The 18,898-nt window shown below is 39.6% G+C and overlaps 1 pseudogene across 1 annotated transcript in view; it reads left to right on the top strand.

The window, feature by feature from the left end:
- The first annotated feature begins 324 nt into the window (after positions 1-324).
- Positions 325-18,898, top strand: part of LOC309970940 (phosphatidylinositide phosphatase SAC2-like) — a 53,513-nt pseudogene continuing 34,939 nt past the window's right edge. Inside the window, exons 1-2 of the transcript in view lie at positions 325-381; positions 2,416-2,519. The product of the transcript in view is annotated as a phosphatidylinositide phosphatase SAC2-like (transcript). The remainder of the gene's footprint in view (positions 382-2,415; positions 2,520-18,898) is intronic.

Genomic DNA, 18,898 nt, shown 5'->3' on the forward strand with positions numbered 1-18,898 from the left:
CATTTATATATCAAGCTAACAATAGGCCCGGCCTCATCACAAGATGAGCTGGAATGCTCCAAGTGCTACATCATCATTTGCAGCTCATTTGCGGCATTAACATTTTGCTGTTATCATTTGTTTCCCTGTTTCGCATGCGCCAGGGTAATAGATGTGCTGTGCCCTCAGGGTGCCTCCCACCCGCACACTCAGAGTATGTATGCCTCCAACACTGAGCCACAGATTACATGAAGGAAGGTACAGATTACAGCTGTAACTTCATTACAAGTATCTGGTGAGGTAGATGCAGTAAAGAGGTGTGAGCAGAGAGGACAGAGTGACCCCATGATGATGTGCTCTCACCTCTTTGGCTCTGGGTCCACAGCAGCGGTTAAGGTGCAGGTAAGAGGCATCTGATTCATTACATTTCAGTGGGGAACTTCTCGCTGTCTGGTCACACAGGATATAGAATTTTATGTTAAACTGATAACAGTGTATTAGTCTCTCTGTATACCAGCTTATAGCACAATGACGCCAATTGAGTATGCCATTTGTGGTGGCCAGAGAGAACTAATTAGCTAAAAAGTAAAATATAAATGATGATAATATCAGTGACAACCCCGTCTGTGTTTTGATAAAGCATCTGAACTGTGCACATCGCTTGTATGAGCTGACGTCATCGGGTCTTCTGGCAATGCTGGATGACTGACCAGGCTGGCTTTGCAAATGATTGTTTACATCTGTACTGAGCTCCCTCTCTGTGTCAGACACTCCCCTAGGCACTCTGAGTATTAAAAATTCCTACCAAGAAGACTAAGCCTGGTAACTCTTCCGCTATGCCATGCTGCAGCAAAAGTTAAAGACCCCCAATCAACTCTGACTGTGATATCTAGGAAATCAATTGGTCACCTCCAGCTTAATGGTCTGTTCCTCTCTCCCTGCCCTGAAACAGACTCAGTAGCACCCAATATAGCCCCAGTAACGTATTGCTTAAGACTGTTGCTGATCACCAGTATGTCTGGATCATGTTCATTTCACCAGATTGTGGGCTTCTAGACAAAAACTAGCCTACAAGTCTTTTCAGCACTTTCAGTGCATGGCATAGTGTTGCATATGCATCTTGTGTGCGTATTTTGACCAATATTTTCCAAACATGGCTGTGAAACCAAATCACTAGGTGAACTGGTTAAAAGATACAGTTTTCCAGGACACATTCCATATACTCTGAATCAGACTCAGGGATGAGAAACTGGAATCTCTATTGTTTGTAAACATCACAAGTGATTATTGAGACACTGGGCTACGGCTAGAGAACCCCTGATACCTGGATAAACATTTCCCATCTCTCGCATTCCATCATAAAATTCCTGACCCGTGTTCTATTTGTAGCTAATAATTTATTCATCAAAGCTTTGATAAAGTGAAAATGGATCATTATATTAGTCATAATCATAACCACCATCTTTTTACATATGGGTACAGATTTGTATTCATTGGGTTTATCCTGTTCCCTGGTCCTGGGCCCAGATGACAAGGGCTTGGCAAACTGATCTAATTAATTTCTTACAGTCCTTTTGGACTCTGCTCCAGTTGTACAAACACAGCTTTCGCAGGCAGGAACAAACACCAGTTAGTTACACCAAAATCTTGTGCGGTGCTAGTCTGCTCAGAAACTGGGGCAGCAGTTGGCATCCTAATTAACTTGCTTCATTGCTTTGGGAACATTCCTCACAAGAAATGTTGAGGCAGAAGAAATTGCATTGGCAGAGTCTTCTCAATACTTGGTTTTACTTGGCATCACTGGTGAGTAGTACTGGGTGAAAGCCGATGTCAGGTCCTCCGTGAAGCCTGGCCGCTTGAGTCCCCAGTATCTGCCTCCCTCTGTATAATTCTGTAAAGCAGACTCTCAGTACCACACATTATGGACCCAATAATGCATTGCTTCTTACTGTTGCTGTTTGTTCTATGTGTTTGGAACATGTTCCTTTCATTAGTTTGTGGATTTCTAGACACAAGGACTAGCCTACAAGTCTTTTAAATTCTCTCAGTGCACAGGCAAATTATCATGATTTAAGCATGATTTCATTGCTTATATTTACTACAGCTCATTTATTTTATTAAAAGTGAACTCTTCTTTACCAATAACTGGAAATGTCCAGAAGGCCTCATTTGAAATGTACTCTATCTTTATGTTCAATCAACAGGAATTTCTGGTTATTAAGCAAGAGTTTGGGGGTATAATTGTTAATTTTGCTACCTGATATTCAAGATTTGGGGTTTGAATATTACATATTCCATACCCCTTAGTCTATATGTAAATGTAATCCCAGTTCAAATTTCCTGCCTGAAAAATGTTGATATAATTTATATCTGTTTGATAATGTTAAGCTCAACTAAAATATAGCTTTTTCTTTTTTTCTTTTTCTTGTTTTAAAGAGCAGTGCTGCTCACAGCGTGATCTCTGAACGAGCAGCACCTGGGAACCTGTTAGAAATGCAAATTCTCCAGCCCTACCCATACCTACTGAGTCAGACGTCCAGGTGAGTCTGCTGCACTCAAAGTTTAAGGACCATTGGCTCTAGAGAATAACTATTGTATCTTTGTCCATGCTGAACACTATACTAAACATTTTGAGGTCAATTCCGTTTTTAAATTGTCATATTAGTTGATGCTAAATGGTAATTTCTTTTTGGCCTGAAAATTGAATTCATCATCTAATTCCTGAGAATGGATCGGACCACCAACCTGCCAAGGGCCAATATGTCTGAACATAGAGCCTTCATTCATAAGTCATTTAAATCATGAAACAGGAAACTCAACCGGAAGTAAAATTGTTCTCTCTCACATAATGCATAGGATGGATTTTAAAAGATAATTCAAGCTGGATAATGTACCCACTGAAAAAAAGTTCAATTTACCAATATTCACACATACTTTCTCAAGAGTTCCAGAGATTTTCAGAGCTTTGCAGTGATTCACTCATTCACTCTAAATTCACACATTTTTTCATTTGTTCTTCTCAGAGATGTATCAACTCAATGAAAAGGTAAAATGAGGTAAGCTCAAAATAGTCAGAAAGATGAGTTTATCTGGGAATAGCAATGGAATTGCAATTCAGGACATGCCAACTGTAGCAAGCTACAGGCAGGTCCGTTGAGGGTTTGGAGTAGGCTGTATTTATGGGCAGGGCAGGTAGAGAGTAGAGAGTTTAGTCTGTTAACATCAAAACAAATAGAGACCAGCTTTGAAAATTCCCTGAGCAGACAAAAACAGTCTGCTACATACGAAGTTCAATTCAGCTTATTTTGTGGGACCAACCCAACCTGGGTCATTCCTTGTGCGAAATTTCCCAAGGTTGAAATGAGGCAGCCCCTGACCAGTTTCCTATTGTCTAAGAAAATTCCAATATTATCAGTTTTCTGTAAGTCAGTCTCTCAGTCCTTGAGTTTTGTTCTCCTGAGGGCACGTGCATGAAATTTTCTATTTCATATCCTCTGGTTCTATTTTAGACTAAAATTCTTTCACAGATGCAATGTTAGGCATAACGATAGCATGAATGACCTCCTAACAAACATTCTAGAAATTGCACATCCAAAGGAGTGTCTGCACCTTCACCCTTTCAAATGGCTGCTTTGGAAGTCTGTTCCCACGTCCCCAGTGTTAAAATTCCAGCTGTCTGAGACCTAGTTTAGAAGAGGCCCTTCACCACCCCAAACACATTAGCTTAAATGTGTTTAAACTAATGGACCAGTGGACCAGTTCTTATATTTGACGGGCAATTTACTTTTTAAAAAAATGACCATTTGATTATAAAAGTCCAAGCGTGTTGAATAAGGTTAATGATGAAAGCCAGGTGACAGCGCTCCAGCATTAGAGATTTTCTTGTTCTAAATGTGACTAGTTCTGTCTTATATTTTGAAATCTGGATCTGAAGGTCATTCTGACATCAGTTGGGCCAGGCCTAACTGGTAATGGTGACCCTTGGGTTTCTAAGTTTGGGTACGCTGGTGAAAATACACATGTATTTATTCTTTTAACAAATCTTTGCTGAGCTTCTACACTGAACTTGATGCTGAGCTACAAGAGCAATCAGGATAGACACAGTACCTCTCCTGATAGAGCTTCTGTTATTTTAAGTAACACCTTTATCATTCTAATCTTCAGGTAGCCTGAGACTGCTGACATATTTTAGTGATTAATGGTGAAACTGTAATTGTGCAATTGTTGTCATCCCTCCTTAGGTTTCAAAAAAATGGTTATACCTCAGCCCCTTTTGCATCCAGTCATTACATACAGGTAGATTCAAGCAAATTGTCATTCTCAGCCTAGATGTCAAAGTAGTGAACAAGGATAGCAAGGTCCTTGCACACCCAGGTATCGTGCTAAACAATATTATGCTTAGCTTCCTAAATTGAAGCATAATCAAAAGGGATAAATATAAACAACACCAATATTATCTAAATTCATTGGATATTTTAATTAATTTAATCCTCATGATAACCCAAGGAGATGTGTGCTATTATGATCGTACTTTACAGATGGGGAAAGTGAGACATAGAGAGATGGGGAAGCTTGAGCTGAGGTCACATAACTAGATGGGGCAGAGCCAGGCTTCAAAACCAAGAAGTCTGACTCCAAAGTCAGTGCTCCTATTGATTACTCTCTACTTCCTTAATGAAATGACAATTAATGTAGTATGAACATAAATAAAACATTCGTAACTAAAAGAGCTTGTATTACTGTATGTGCAATTAAACTAGGAGAAATCCCTCCTCACTCAGGGGACTGGCATCAGCGCTTGATCTTCTATGGGCCAAGGAGACCTAGGTCTGTCTACACCTTTGTTTTTTTTTTTTTTTTTTCTTTGTGGTACGCAGGCCTCTCACTGTTGTGGCCTCTCCCGTTGCGGAGCACAGGCTCCGGACGCGCAGGCTCAGAGGCCATGGCTCACGGGCCCAGCCGCTCCGCGGCATGCGGGATCTTCCCGGACCGGGACACGAACCCGTGTCCCCTGCATCGGCAGGCGGACTCTCAACCACTGCGCCACCAGGGAAGCGCTACACCTTTGATTGTATTACCCCCTTCCCACTGATGGGTTCTCTTCAACGGCTTTACAATGTAACTCCCATGTTCCTGAATCCTTGTTTTCCTGGTAAATTAGCTGTCACACCTTGGAGCCCACTGTCTCTGTTTGAATTTGTTTTCTTGTTTGGGATCTTTAAAGCAAGTCTTCTGCTTACTCTGCTTTCCACTTGATACTACCCACCTCATACACTATCCGGGACTGTGCCCTTTTCTTTCATTCTACTACTTTTTCCATTTGAATTCAGTGTATCAGGAGCTATATTTTCACCTCTCAGATAATCTCAACCTTCTGAAAGGAAAGGCTTGCTCACTGGGAGTCATATTAGTAAGATCAGCCTCCTAAGAAACAAATTCTCAATGTCTATTGTCTCTGAATCCTGGAAACAGGAAAAGCAGGTTTCTTCACAAATTATCTCAAATTCCTAATCAAGAGCAAACAGAGATAGCACAATAACCTCAACCTTTTCTAGCCTATTAATATTCATGAATTCAATCCAATGCAATATTTTATCATATTATATGTGCAATTGTACAATATTACCATGGGAACTATCTTGCAGAGATCTTCATGGCTCGCTCCTTTATTTTCATCAGCTCTCTGTTCAAATGTTACTTATTCAGAGAAGACTTCCTTGTATAAAAATAAGGCACACCCCTCTCCAGTGACTGTCTAGACTCCCTCATCCTGTTTCCTTTTTCCATAGACTCTCTCACCATTTGAATGTTTCTGTTTATTTATCACATGTCTTCAGCTCCTTGCAGACAGGGAATTTGTCCGTTTCATTTAGTTCTCCAGTGTCTAGAAAAATGCTTGGAACAATCGTTGGTCAACAGACATTTATTTTAAAATAAAGAAGATACTGCTCTAATTGTCAAGAAGGTTAAAAATCTCAACAAAATTAAGCTTTAAAACATATTTGCTGAGTGTTTATGTTCCTAACATTCATTTGCTGAGCATTTAAGAGGTAGAAATATGAAAAATTTATTTATACCTTAAGTCAATTTATACTAATTTATCAATTAAACCACTTGAGTAATATATAAGTATTACAGGTGTTCCGAAATGGGATTAACATTGGTCAAGAATCCTTTCTTGTACTTTCTATGTAGCTAGTGAGATGCCCTCTCTTATTCAGAACCATTGGATTAAAAACAAAAGGCGACTATACTTCTAAGGTCTGTATTCTATGAAATGTGATTCCAAACTTTGTGCTGAATTTCCTGCCCTCCAGTAAAGATAGCTTTAGAGAACATGTACTCTAACATTTAAAAAGTTCTTGAGCCAAAGGGGACTCACTCTTTAAAGCAACTCTGTGATGGGAGTAGCAACTCCTACATAGGGAACATGACCCAGTAACAGACACTGATGTTAAAGGTGAGAGACCTCAGATCTTATTTCAACTCTTTAGATGCTCAGACATACCAAATCCACAGCTCTTTAATAGCCCGTACCTATGTGTGTGTGTGTCTCTGTCTGTCTGCTTCTCCCTCTCTCTTCCTCTCCCCTTTCTCATACACATACACACGATGATTATTGAAATAATTTGAGTTATATACTCAATAGCATGTGACTTATCCAGCCTATTAAAGAGTGGATAAATTAGGCCCTCTGCAAGAGACAGAGACAATGCAATTTTGGATTAGAATTCTACATGCTGAAAATATACCATCTATTCCTTGTTTTAGTCTACCATCACTCTCTTTCAAGAACAAATTCAAGCTCCACAATTCAGTAGTTTGCTGTACTCAGAATTCAGCACCAAAGTATATAACACTGGCTTCTTCTTGAATTGTTTCTTTGTTAAATCAGAATACCTGTACAACAATTATGTGGATAAAGGGAGATTAAAATAGCATCATTGACCTTAGAGTAGATTGTGGACCACAGAAATCACTAGCTCAGCATCCTCATTTTACAGAGAAGTTGAGGAACAAAGAGGTCCAGTTACTTGCTCACAGATCACTAAGCTAGAAAATGACAGACAGGATCATGACCTAAGTCATTAGATATCTAAGGAAGAGGTTTTGGTTTTAACCACATAAGAATACTCAATCAAATGTGCTTAGAAATAATTTGACAAAGTAATTTCATACAAATTCACAGCATAATCATAACTCAGTTTGTTATAAACTAGACACTGTAGTCAAGCCTTAGAAGATGATTCTATGAGAATGATTCTAGGAGATTCTCATTCTCAACCAATATTGTCCAAAGTGTGCAAAGCAGAACACAACCATCGTAGAAAGTAGACGTCATTCCAAAACAGATTTCTGACTAGGATATAGAAAGTCAGGAAGAACATTATTCCCACCATAACAAATAGAAAAAGCCATTTAATCTGTAAAGTTACAAAAATTTTTTGAGTACGTCAGGGAGCTTGGGTTGTAGCGCAGGCAATTAGCCAAAATATTATAAAGTCAAGCACTGGTTTATCTGTGGCAGAGCATAAGAGGAAGATGGGGCACCATACAAGTGGACACAAAGAATTTGGTGAAAACTTTTAATGAATTGCTAGATGCTGAATGTGAAATAGCATGAGGGTATAGAAACCCCAGTTGCAGGGAGCCACAAACACAACATGAACTGTCCGTCTCAGGCTTTTCTTCCCAGGCCTCCATGAAGGCTCATGCAAAAGACTGAAGGCAATTTGGAAAATCTTAGCCTCACTGTGAGCCTCAGGGAGGGGAAAGTCAGAAAAGCCCTGCTTGTATACTTTTCCCTTCAGAAAAAAAGCTTTAAGCTGCTGGGGAAAGGCACCAAAGACTATGGCCCCAGGACACAGTTGAAGATCCCTTGCAGCTGCCTGTGAAGAATAGGAGAATGTATTGGAGGCAAGTGAGACACCATCCTGGGTTCAGATCATGGGTGGCCTACTTCTTGGGGAGAGGCAGGATCACTGAGACGAACATACTCCTAAGACTCGCACACTGGGCCTGATTGAGTCTGAGGCTGGACCAAGATTACCAGGAGGATTCCTTGCCCTAACTACCAGGCTATCAAGTACAAAGTAACAACCAACAGCACTCTACTGGCAGAGGAAGGTCAGGAGCATAGACAGAGAGATTTTTTTGAGGAAAAAAGAGTATAGGGGAGGCCAAATTTGATGATCATGAGGAATGCTGAGGAAAAACCTCCAGCAAACCAAACTCTATCCTAAGTAAAAAGTATTAAGAAACTTGAAGTCAATGTGCATGGAGGGTAAGAATAACAACAACAAAAGCCAAATCCAGCTCAACTACTGACTAAATTGAGTCAACATCCTACAATAGTAGCGTAGCAGAAAAAGAGATATGCCCAATAGAGGGCATATAAAGAGATATGCCCAATAGAGGGCATGTATATTCTTACCTCCATCTCTATTCTTATACACAATACCTAACATTTGCTCAAAAAGAACAAGACATACAAAAAGCAAGTGCAAACAGCCCACTATCAAAAGGAAATAAAAAGAATCAGAATCACGGATGATCATATGTTGAACTATTAAACATGGAAGTAAAAAACAATTATTACCATAGTTAAATATAATTAATACGTTAGGGGAAAAAGTGGATATCATGCATGAGGAAATGGGAAACTTTAACGGAAACATAAACTATAATAAAGAGTAAAATGAGGAAGATGGCGGAAGAGTAACACGCGGAGATCACCTTCCTCCCCACAGATACACCAGAAATACATCTACACGTGGAACAACTCCTACAGAACACCTACATAACTCCTACAGAACGCTGGCAGAAGACCTCAGACCTCCCAAAAAGCAAGAAAGTCCCCACGTACCGGGGTAGGACAAAAGAAAAAAGGAAAAACCGAGACAAAAGAATAGGGATGGGACCTGCACCAGTGGGAGGGAGCCGTGAAGGAGGAAATGTTTCCACACACTAGGAAGCCCCTTCGCGGGCAGAGACTGCAGGTGGTGGAGGGGGAAGCTTCGGAGCCACAGAGGAGAGCGCAGCAACAGGGGTGCGGAGGGCAAAGCGGGGAGATTCCCGCACAGAGGATTGGCGCCGACGGGCACTCACCATCCCGAGAGGCTCATCTGCTCACCCGCCAGGGCGGGCGGGGCTGGGAGCTGAGGCTGGGCTTCAGTCAGGGCGCAGGGAGAGGACTGAGGTTGGCGGCATGAACATGGCCTGAAGGGGTTAGTGCACCGCAGCTAGCCGGGAGGGAGTCTGGGGAAAAGTCTGGAGCTGCCGAAGAGGCAGGAGACTTTTTCTTCCCTCTTTGTTTCCTGGTGTGCGAGGAGAGGGGATTAAGCGCGCTGCTTAAAGGAGCTCCAGAGACGGCGCGAGCCGCGGCTAAAAGCGCGGACCCCAGAGACGAGCATGAGACGCTAAGTCCGCTGCTGCCACCACCAAGAAGCCTGTGTGCGACCACAGGTCACTCTCCACACCTCCCTTCCGCGGATCCTGTGCAGCCCGCCACTGCCAGGGTCCCGGGATCCAGGGACAACTTCCCCGGAAGAACGCACGGCGCGCTTCAGGCTGGTGCAACGTCACGTCGGCCTCTGCCGCCGCAGGCTCGCCCCGCACTACGTGCCCCTCCCTCCCCCCGGCCTGAGTGAGCCAGAGCCCCCGAAGAAGCTGCGCCTTTAACCCCGTCCTGTCTGAGCGAAGAACAGACGCCTCCAGCAAGTTACACGCAGAGGCGGGGCCAAATCCAAAGCTGAGGCCCTGGGAGCTGTGAGAACACAGAAGAGAAAGGGAAACCTCTCCCAACAGCCTCAGGAGCAGCGGCTTAAAGCTCCACAATCAACTTGATGTACCTGCATCTGTGGAATACCTGAATAGACAACGAGTCATCCCAAATTGAGGAGCCGTGTGGATGAAAGGCTCTTGGTGCTGCAGCCAGGAGTCAGTGCTGTGCCTCTGAGGTGGGGGAGCCAACTTCAGGACACTGGTCCACAAGAGACCTCCCAGCTCCACATAATATCAAACGGCAAAAATATCCCAGATATCTCCATCTCAACACCAGCAGCCAGCTTCACTCAACGACCAGCAAGCTACAGTGCTGGACACCCTATGCCAAACAACTAGCAAGACAGGAACACAACCCCACCTATTAGCAGAGAGGCTGCCTAAAATCATAATAAGTCCACAGACACCCCAAAACACACCAACAGACGTGGACTTGCCCACCAGAAAGACAAGATCCAGCCTCATCCACCAGAACACAGGCACTAGTCCCCTCCACCAGGAAGCCTACACAACCCACTGAACCAACCTTAGCCACTGGGGACAGACACTAAAAACAACAGGAACTACGAACCTTCAGCCTGCAAAAAGGAGACCCCAAGCACAGTAAGATAAGCAAAATGAGAAGACAGAAAAACACACAGCAGTTGAAAGAGCAAGATAAAAACCCACCAGACCTAACAAATGAAGAGGAAATAGGCGGTGTACCCGAAAAAGAATTCAGAGTAATGATAGTAAAGATGATCCAAAATCTTGGAAACAGAATAGAGAAAATGCAAGAAACATTTAACAAGGACCTAGAAGAACTAAAGATCAAACAAGCAAAGATGAACAACACAATAAATGAAATTAAAAATACTCGAGATGGGATCAATGGCAGAATAACTGAGGCAGAAGAACAGATAAGTGACCTGGAAGATAAAATAGTGGAAATAACTACTGCAGAGCAGAATAAAGAAAAAAGAATGAAAAGAACTGAGGACAGTCTCAGAGACCGCTGGGACAACATTAAACACACCAACATTCGAATTATAGGGGTTCCAGAAGAAGAAGAGAAGAAGAAAGGGACTGAGAAAATATTTGAAGAGATTATAGTTGAAAACTTCCCTAATATGGGAAAGGATACAGTTAATCAAGTCCAGGAAGCACAGAGAGTCCCATACAGGATAAATCCAAGGAGAAATACGCCAAGACACATATTAATCAAACTGTCAAAAATTAAATACAAAGAAAGCATATTAAAAGCAGCAAGGGAAAAACAACAAATAACACATAAGGGAATCCCCATAAGGTTAACAGCTGATCTCTCAGCAGAAACCCTACAAGCCAGAAGGGAGTGGCAGGACATACTGAAAGTGATGAAGGAGAAAAACCTGCAGCCAAGACTACTCTACCCAGCAAGGATCTCATTCAGATTTGATGGAGAAATTAAAACCTTTACAGACAAGCAAAAGCTGAGAGAGTTCAGCACCACCAAACCAGCTTTACAACAAATACTAAAGGAACTTCTCTAGGCAAGAAACACAAGAGAAGGAAAAGACCTACAATAACGAACCCAAAACAATTAAGAAAATGGGAATAGGAATATACATATCGATAATTACCTTAAATGTAAATGGACTAAATGCTCCCACCAAAAGACACAGATTGGCTGAATGGATACAAAAACAAGACCCATATATTTGCTGTCTACTAGAGACCCACTTCAGACCTAGAGACACATAGAGACTGAAAGTAAGGGGATGGAAAAAGATATTCCATGCAAATGGAAACCAAAAGAAAGCTGGAGTAGCAATTCTCATATCAGACAAAATAGACTTTAAAATAGACTATTAGAAGAGACAAAGAAGGACACTACATAATGATCAAGGGATCGACCCAAGAAGAAGATATAACAATTGTAAATATTTATGCACCCAACATAGGAGCACCTCAATACATAAGGCAAATACTAACAGCCATAAAAGGGGAAATCAACAGTAACACGTCCATAGTAGGGGACTTTAACATCCCACTTTCACCAATGGACAGATCATCCAAAATGAAAATAAATAAGGAAACACAAGCTTTAAATGATACATTAAACAAGATGGGCTTAATTGATATTTTTTGACATTCCATTCATAAACAACAGAATGGAATTGACATTCCATTCATAAACAACAGAATACACATTTTTCTCAAGTGCTCATGGAACATTCCTCAGGATAGATCATATCTTGGGTCACAAATCAAGCCTTGGTAAATTTAAGAAAATTGAAATTGTATCAAGTATCTTTTCTGACCACAACGCTATGAGACTAGATATCAATTACAGGAAAAGATCTGTAAAAAATACAAACACATGGAGGCTAAACAATTCACTACTTAATAATGAAGTGATCACTGAAGAAATCAAAGACGAAATAAAAAAATGCCTGGAAGCAAATGACAATGGAGACACGATGACCCAAAACCTATGGGATGCAGCAAAAGCACTTCTCAGAGGGAAGTTTATAGCAATACAATCCTACCTTAAGAAACAGGAAACATCTCGAATAAACAACCTAACCTTGCACCTAAAGCAATTAGAGAAAGAAGAACAAAAAACCCCCAAAGCTAGCAGAAGGAAAGAAATCATAAAAATCAGATCAGAAATAAATGAAAAAGAAATGAAGGAAACAATAGCAACGATCAATAAAACTAAAAGCTGGTTCTTTGAGAAGATAAACAAAATTGATAAGCCATTAGCCAGACTCATCAAGAAAAAAAGGCAGAAGACTCAAATCAATAGAATTAGAAATGACAAAGGAGAAGTAACAAGTGACACTGCAGAAATACAAAAGATCATGAGAGATTACCACAAGCAACTCTATGCCAATAAAATGGACAACCTGGAACAAATGGACAAATTCTTAGAAATGCACAACCTGCCAAGACTGAATCAGGAAGATGGAAAATATGAACAGACCAATCACAAGCACTGAAATTGAAACTGTGATTTAAAATCTTCCAACAAACAAAAGTCCAGGACCAGATGGCTTCACAGGCGAATTCTATCAAACATTTAGAGAAGAGCTAACACCTATCCTTCTCAAACTCTTCCAAAATATAGCAGAGGGAGGAGCACTCCCAAACTCATTCTACGAGGCCACCATCACCTTGATACCAAAACCAGACAAGGATGTCACAAAGAAAGAAAACTACAGGCCAATATCACTGATGAACATAGATGCAAAAATCCTCAACAAAATACTAGCAAACAGAATCCAACAGCACATTAAACGGGTCATACACCATGATCAAGTGGGGTTTATCCCAGGAATGCAAGGATTCTTCAATATACGCAAATCAATCAACGTGATACACCATATTAACAAACTGAAGGAGAAAAACCATATGCTCATCTCAATAGATGCAGAGAAAGCTCTCGACAAAATTCAACACCCATTTATGATAAAAAGCCCTGCAGAAAGTAGGCATAGAGGGAACTTTCCTCAACATAATAAAGGCCATTTATGACAAACCCACAGCCAACATTGTCCTGAATGGTGAAAAACTGAAAGCATTTCCACTAAGATCAGGAATAAGACAAGGTTGCCCACTCTCACCACTCTTATTCAACATAGTTTTGGAAGTTTTAGCCACAGCAATCAGAGAAGAAAAGGAAATAAAAGGAATCCAAATTGGAAAAGAAGAAGTAAAGCTGTCACTGTTTGCAGATGACATGATACTATACATAGAGAATCCTAAAGATGCTATCCTAAAGAAACTACTAGAGCTAATCAATGAATTTGGTAAAGTAGCAGGATACAAAAATAATGCATAGAAATCTCTGGCATTCCTATACACTAATGATGAAAAATCTGAAAGTGAAATCAAGAAAACACTCCCATTTACCATTGCAACAAAAAGAATAAAATATCTAGGAATAAACCTACCTAAGGAGACAAAAGACCTGTATGCAGAAAATTATAAGACACTGATGAAAGAAATTAAAGATGATACAAATAGATGGAGAGATATACCATGTTCTTGGATTGGAAGAATCAACATTGTGAAAATGACTCTACTACCCAAAGCAATCTACAGATTCAATGCAATCCCTATCAAACTACCACTGGCATTTTTCACAGAACTAGAACAAAAAATTTCATAATTTGTATGGAAACACAAAAGACCCCGAATAGCCAAAGCAATCTTGAGAACGAAAGAAGGAACTGGAGGAATCAGACCCCCTGACTTCAGACTATACTACAAAGCTACAGTAATCAAGACAGTATGGTACTGGCACAAAAACAGAAAGATAGATCAATGGAACAGGATAGAAAGCCCAGAGATAAACCCACGCACATATGGTCATCTTGTCTTTGATAAAGGAGGCAGGGATGTACAGTGGAGAAAGGACAGCCTCTTCAATAAGTGGTGCTGGGAAAACTGGACAGGTACATGTAAAAGTATGAGATTAGATCACTCCCTAACACCGTACACAAAAATAAGCTCAAAATGGATTAAAGACCTAAATGTAAGGCCAGAAACTATCAAACTCTTAGAGGAAAACATAGGCAGAACACTCTATACATAAATCACAGCAAGATCCTTTCTGACCCACTTCCTAGAGAAATGGAAATAAAAACAAAAATAAACAAATGGGACGTAATGAAACTTCAAAGCTTTTGCACAGCAAAGGAAACCATAAACAAGACCAAAAGACAACCCTCAGGATGGGAGAAAATATTTGCAAATGAAGCAACTGACAAAGGATTCATCTACAAAATTTACAAGCAGCTCATGCAGCTCAATAACAAGAAAACAAACAACCCAATCCAAAAATGGGCAGAAGACCTAAATAGACATTTCTCCAAAGAAGATATACAGACTGCCAAGAAACACATGAAAGAATGCTCAACATCATTAATCATTAGAGAAATGCAAATCAAAACTACAATGAGATATCATCTCACACCAGTCAGAATGGCCATCATCAAAAAATCTAGAAACAATAAATGCTGGAGAGGGTGTGGAGAAAAGGGAACACTCTTGCACTGCTGGTGGGAATATGAATTGGTTCAGCCACTATGGAGAACAGTATGGAGGTTCCTTAAAAAACTACAAATAGAACTACCATATGACCCAGCAATCCCACTACTGGGCATATACACTGAGAAAACCAAAATTCAAAAAGAGTCATGTACCAAAATGTTCATTGCAGCTCTATTTACAATAGCCCGGAGATGGAAACAACCTAGGTGTCCATCATCGGATGAATGGATAAAGAGGATGTGGCACATATATACAATGGAATATTACTCAGCCATGAAAAGAAACAAAATTGAGCTATTTGTAATGAGGTGGATAGACCTAGAGTCTGTCATACAGAGTGAAGTAAGTCAGAAAGAGAAAGAGAAAGACAAATACCGTATGCTAACACATATATATGGAATTTAAGAAAAAAAAATGTCATGAAGAACCTAGGGGTAAGACAGGAATAAAGACACAGACCTACTAGAGAATGGACTTGAGGATATGGGGAGCGGGAAGGGTAAGCTCTGACAAAGCGAGAGAGAGGCATGGACATATATACACTACCAAGCATAAGGTAGATAGCTAGTGGGAAGCAGCCGCATAGCACAGGGAGATCAGCTCGGTGCTTTGTGACCGCCTGGAGGGGTGGGATAGTGAGGGTGGGAGGGAGGGAGACGCAAGAGGGAAGAGATATGGGAACATATGTATATGTATAACTGATTCACTTTGTTATGAAGCAGAAACTAACACACCACTGTATTGCAATTATACTCCAATAAAGATGTAAAAAAAAAAAGAAAGAAAAGAGTAAAATGAGAATGCTAGGCATAAAAAAACACGGTAATAAATATTAAGAAGATTGCCACAGGTTCATCAGTGAACTCAAAACCAAGGAGAGAATCAGTGAAGTTGACGATAGGTGAATAGAAACTACAAACTACAAAAGAGAAAACAGAGTAGGGGAAAAATCCAGAACACAGTGTCTAAGTGCTGAGGGGCAATACCAAACACAAGTGTAATTCCAAGAGAAGAGAAAGAAAATGAAGAAATACTTGAAGGAATCATAGCTAAACATTTTCTAGAATCTCAGAGAACCACAAATGAGATAAATATCAAACAGGAAAAAGCTTAAAATGCTTCCTATTCCAAGTACTAAAAATCAAAGGTAACGTTTTTGGAGGCAGCCAGAATTTCAAGCATGAAAGAAATATAAAAATTATAGCAGACTTGTCAAAAATTACACACTTTACAAGACAATGGCATAACTTCTTTATGGTGAGGAAAGAATTCCAAACTCAGTGAAAATATCTTTAAAAAATGAATAAACTCATTTTAGACAGAAATTGTTTTTAGAGAGTTTATTACCTGGAGATCTGCATTACAGAGACAGGGATCTGTTAAAAAAATAATAAAATTATTGTAAATATCTCAAAAGCAGGTAAATATAAAGGACCCGTTTTTCTCATTTTTAATCATTCTAAAGATAATTAACTATGGCAAAAAATAATAGCAATGTATTTTGGGTATATGGAGTATATAAAAATGAAATGTATGACAAAAAAAGCAAAAATTAAGAAAGTGAGCAATTGGAAGTAAAATAACTTATAGTATTATTTGAAGATAGGCTGTAAATAATAAAAACATATGTGGTATAGTTCCTTAGAAAACTAAAAATAGAATTACCATATGACCCAGCAATCCCACTACTGGAAATATACCCAGAGAAAACCATAATTCAAAAAGACATATGCACCCCAGTGTTCACTGCAGCACTACTTACAATAGCCAGGTCATGGAAGCAATCTAAATGCCCATTGACAGACGAATGGGTAAAGAAGATGTGGTACATATATACAATGGAATATTACTCAGCCATAAAAAGGAACGAAATTGGGTCATTTGTAGAGACATGGATGGATCTAGAGACTGTCATACAGAGTGAAGTAAGTCAGAAAGAGAAAAACAAATATCATATATTAACACATATATGTGGAACCTAGAAAAATGGTACAGATGAACCAGTTTGCAGGGCATAAATAGAGACACTGATGTAGAGAACAAACGTATGGACACCAACGGGGAAAAGTGGCGGGGGGGGCGTGGTGGTGGGATGAGTTGGGATTTGGGGATTGACATATATACACTAATATGTATAAAATGGATAACTAATAAGAACCTGCTCTATAAAAAAATAAATTAAATTAAAAAAACATATGCAGTATACTCCAGGAAAATCACTAAAAGTTTTCCAACAGGTTTAATTAATGGGATAGTATCAAAGATAAGAGAATTATAAAAATAATCAATTAATCCATAAGCAGGCAGGAAAAGAGAAAAAGGAACAGCAAAGTCAGGTGGAACAAATAGAAAACAAACTGCAAGATGATCTATCATCTATATCAATAAATGCTGAAATATAGTTAAAAGACAGATTTTTTTCAGAATGAATAAAAACGCTGGCCCCAACTATAGACTGTCTACAAATAACATAAAGATATAAGATATAAATACATGTATAGTTTGTAAATAAAAACATAGAAATACATACACATATGTATGCACATACATCAGAGTGTACACCATATTAACTCTATGTGAAACACATACAACAAGTAAATTCTATTGTCTGTATTAATTTCAAAGTGGATTTGTGAAACATACCTATGCTTGGAAGCCCAGAACAAATGTAACTTCTGTGACTCCTTCCCTATACTCACTAATTAGATTTTCTCTCTCCCTTGTCTGTCCTCTCACAATACCCAATTTGAAACTTTGTCATAGCTCTCACGACTGCTTTGTGGGAGGATGAGGGTCCAGAACTAAGTCTAGCCAATGAATTGTGAGCTGAAATAAGGCATGTGCCCCTTCTGGCTCTGAGCACTCAATTGCTAAGGCAAGTGAAAAGCCCTTTTCTTTCCCCTGGCACAGCAATAACCAATATTCAAGATGATCACAGCTCCATCCACCTGGATTTCAGAAAGCAATGTGGGGAAGAAACCAGTGACTCAAAATGTGTAAGTGGCATGAAAAAGAAATGTTTTGTTGTTTAAACCAAAAATCAGCAAACTATAACCCATGGGCCAAGTCAGGTCAGTTGCATGCTTTTGTAAATAAAATTTTGTTGGAACACGGCCATGTCCATTTATATGTTGTGTATGAGTGCTTTCATGCTACATGGGCAGAGTTGAATAGTTTTGACGGGATTGTATGGCCTGCAAAACAGGCAATATTTGCTAGCTTTACAGCAGAGCAAGGATTAGGGTGAGGCACGTAGGGTGCAAAATTTAAGGAGGCGCTCACTATCAGGGTCATGCAAGTACTAACTCTGCTCTTGTACTTGGTAAATGGAATTGTCAATTTCAAAGCAATATTTAGATTCAGAAATGAATAATGAATTGTACATACCATGTTTAAATTTTGTATACATAAGAACAAATCATATGGCAAAAATATTATATTTTAATTTCAATAGACAATTCACTATGACTTATACCAGGATTTTCACTATGAATTAATGCAACATCTAAGCCCACAGAGTAATGTAAAAATCAGTATTACACTTCATGCACATTATATCTAAACTACCTTAAAACAACTTTAAAATAGAAATTATCCAAAACTGTAAAGTGTTCCTTTTCCCATCATGTTTAACTGTCAAGGATATTGTGTTAATCCTTGACTACTTCTAAAACTACAGATTAGAACATGAAGAGAAGTAAGAAAATGGACACTTGGGACTCCTGGAAAATGATGATTCATTATTCAAGAATTTATTGCATTCAGGCTGAAAGATTTGACAAACTAATGTCTTTTACTTACCACCTCTGCTCAAAATCCTTCCTGCATGCCAAAACAGAATCTATGACACCAGCCACATCACAACCAATAAACCTTCAACTATTCCTTCGGAGTAACCTTTTGTTTTGAAGATACTGTGCAAGAGACGAGGAGAAAATTTTCCGCTGGGCTTGAACAGTGATAGTCAATGAATAGCTGTTTAGAATTATGAGTGTTGCTAGATCTTGAATGATAGCAGTAACAAAGTATTTTTAAAATTTTTTATTTCGTGGTTATTTGTGGAGCTCTCTTAAGTACAGGGGCCTGGGCATGTGCCCCTTTTGCCTGAGTTTAAGGA

The sequence above is a fragment of the Leucopleurus acutus genome (genome assembly GCF_964270905.1).
Source record: "Leucopleurus acutus genome assembly, chromosome: 13".
Classification (NCBI taxonomy): domain Eukaryota; kingdom Metazoa; phylum Chordata; class Mammalia; order Artiodactyla; family Delphinidae; genus Leucopleurus; species Leucopleurus acutus.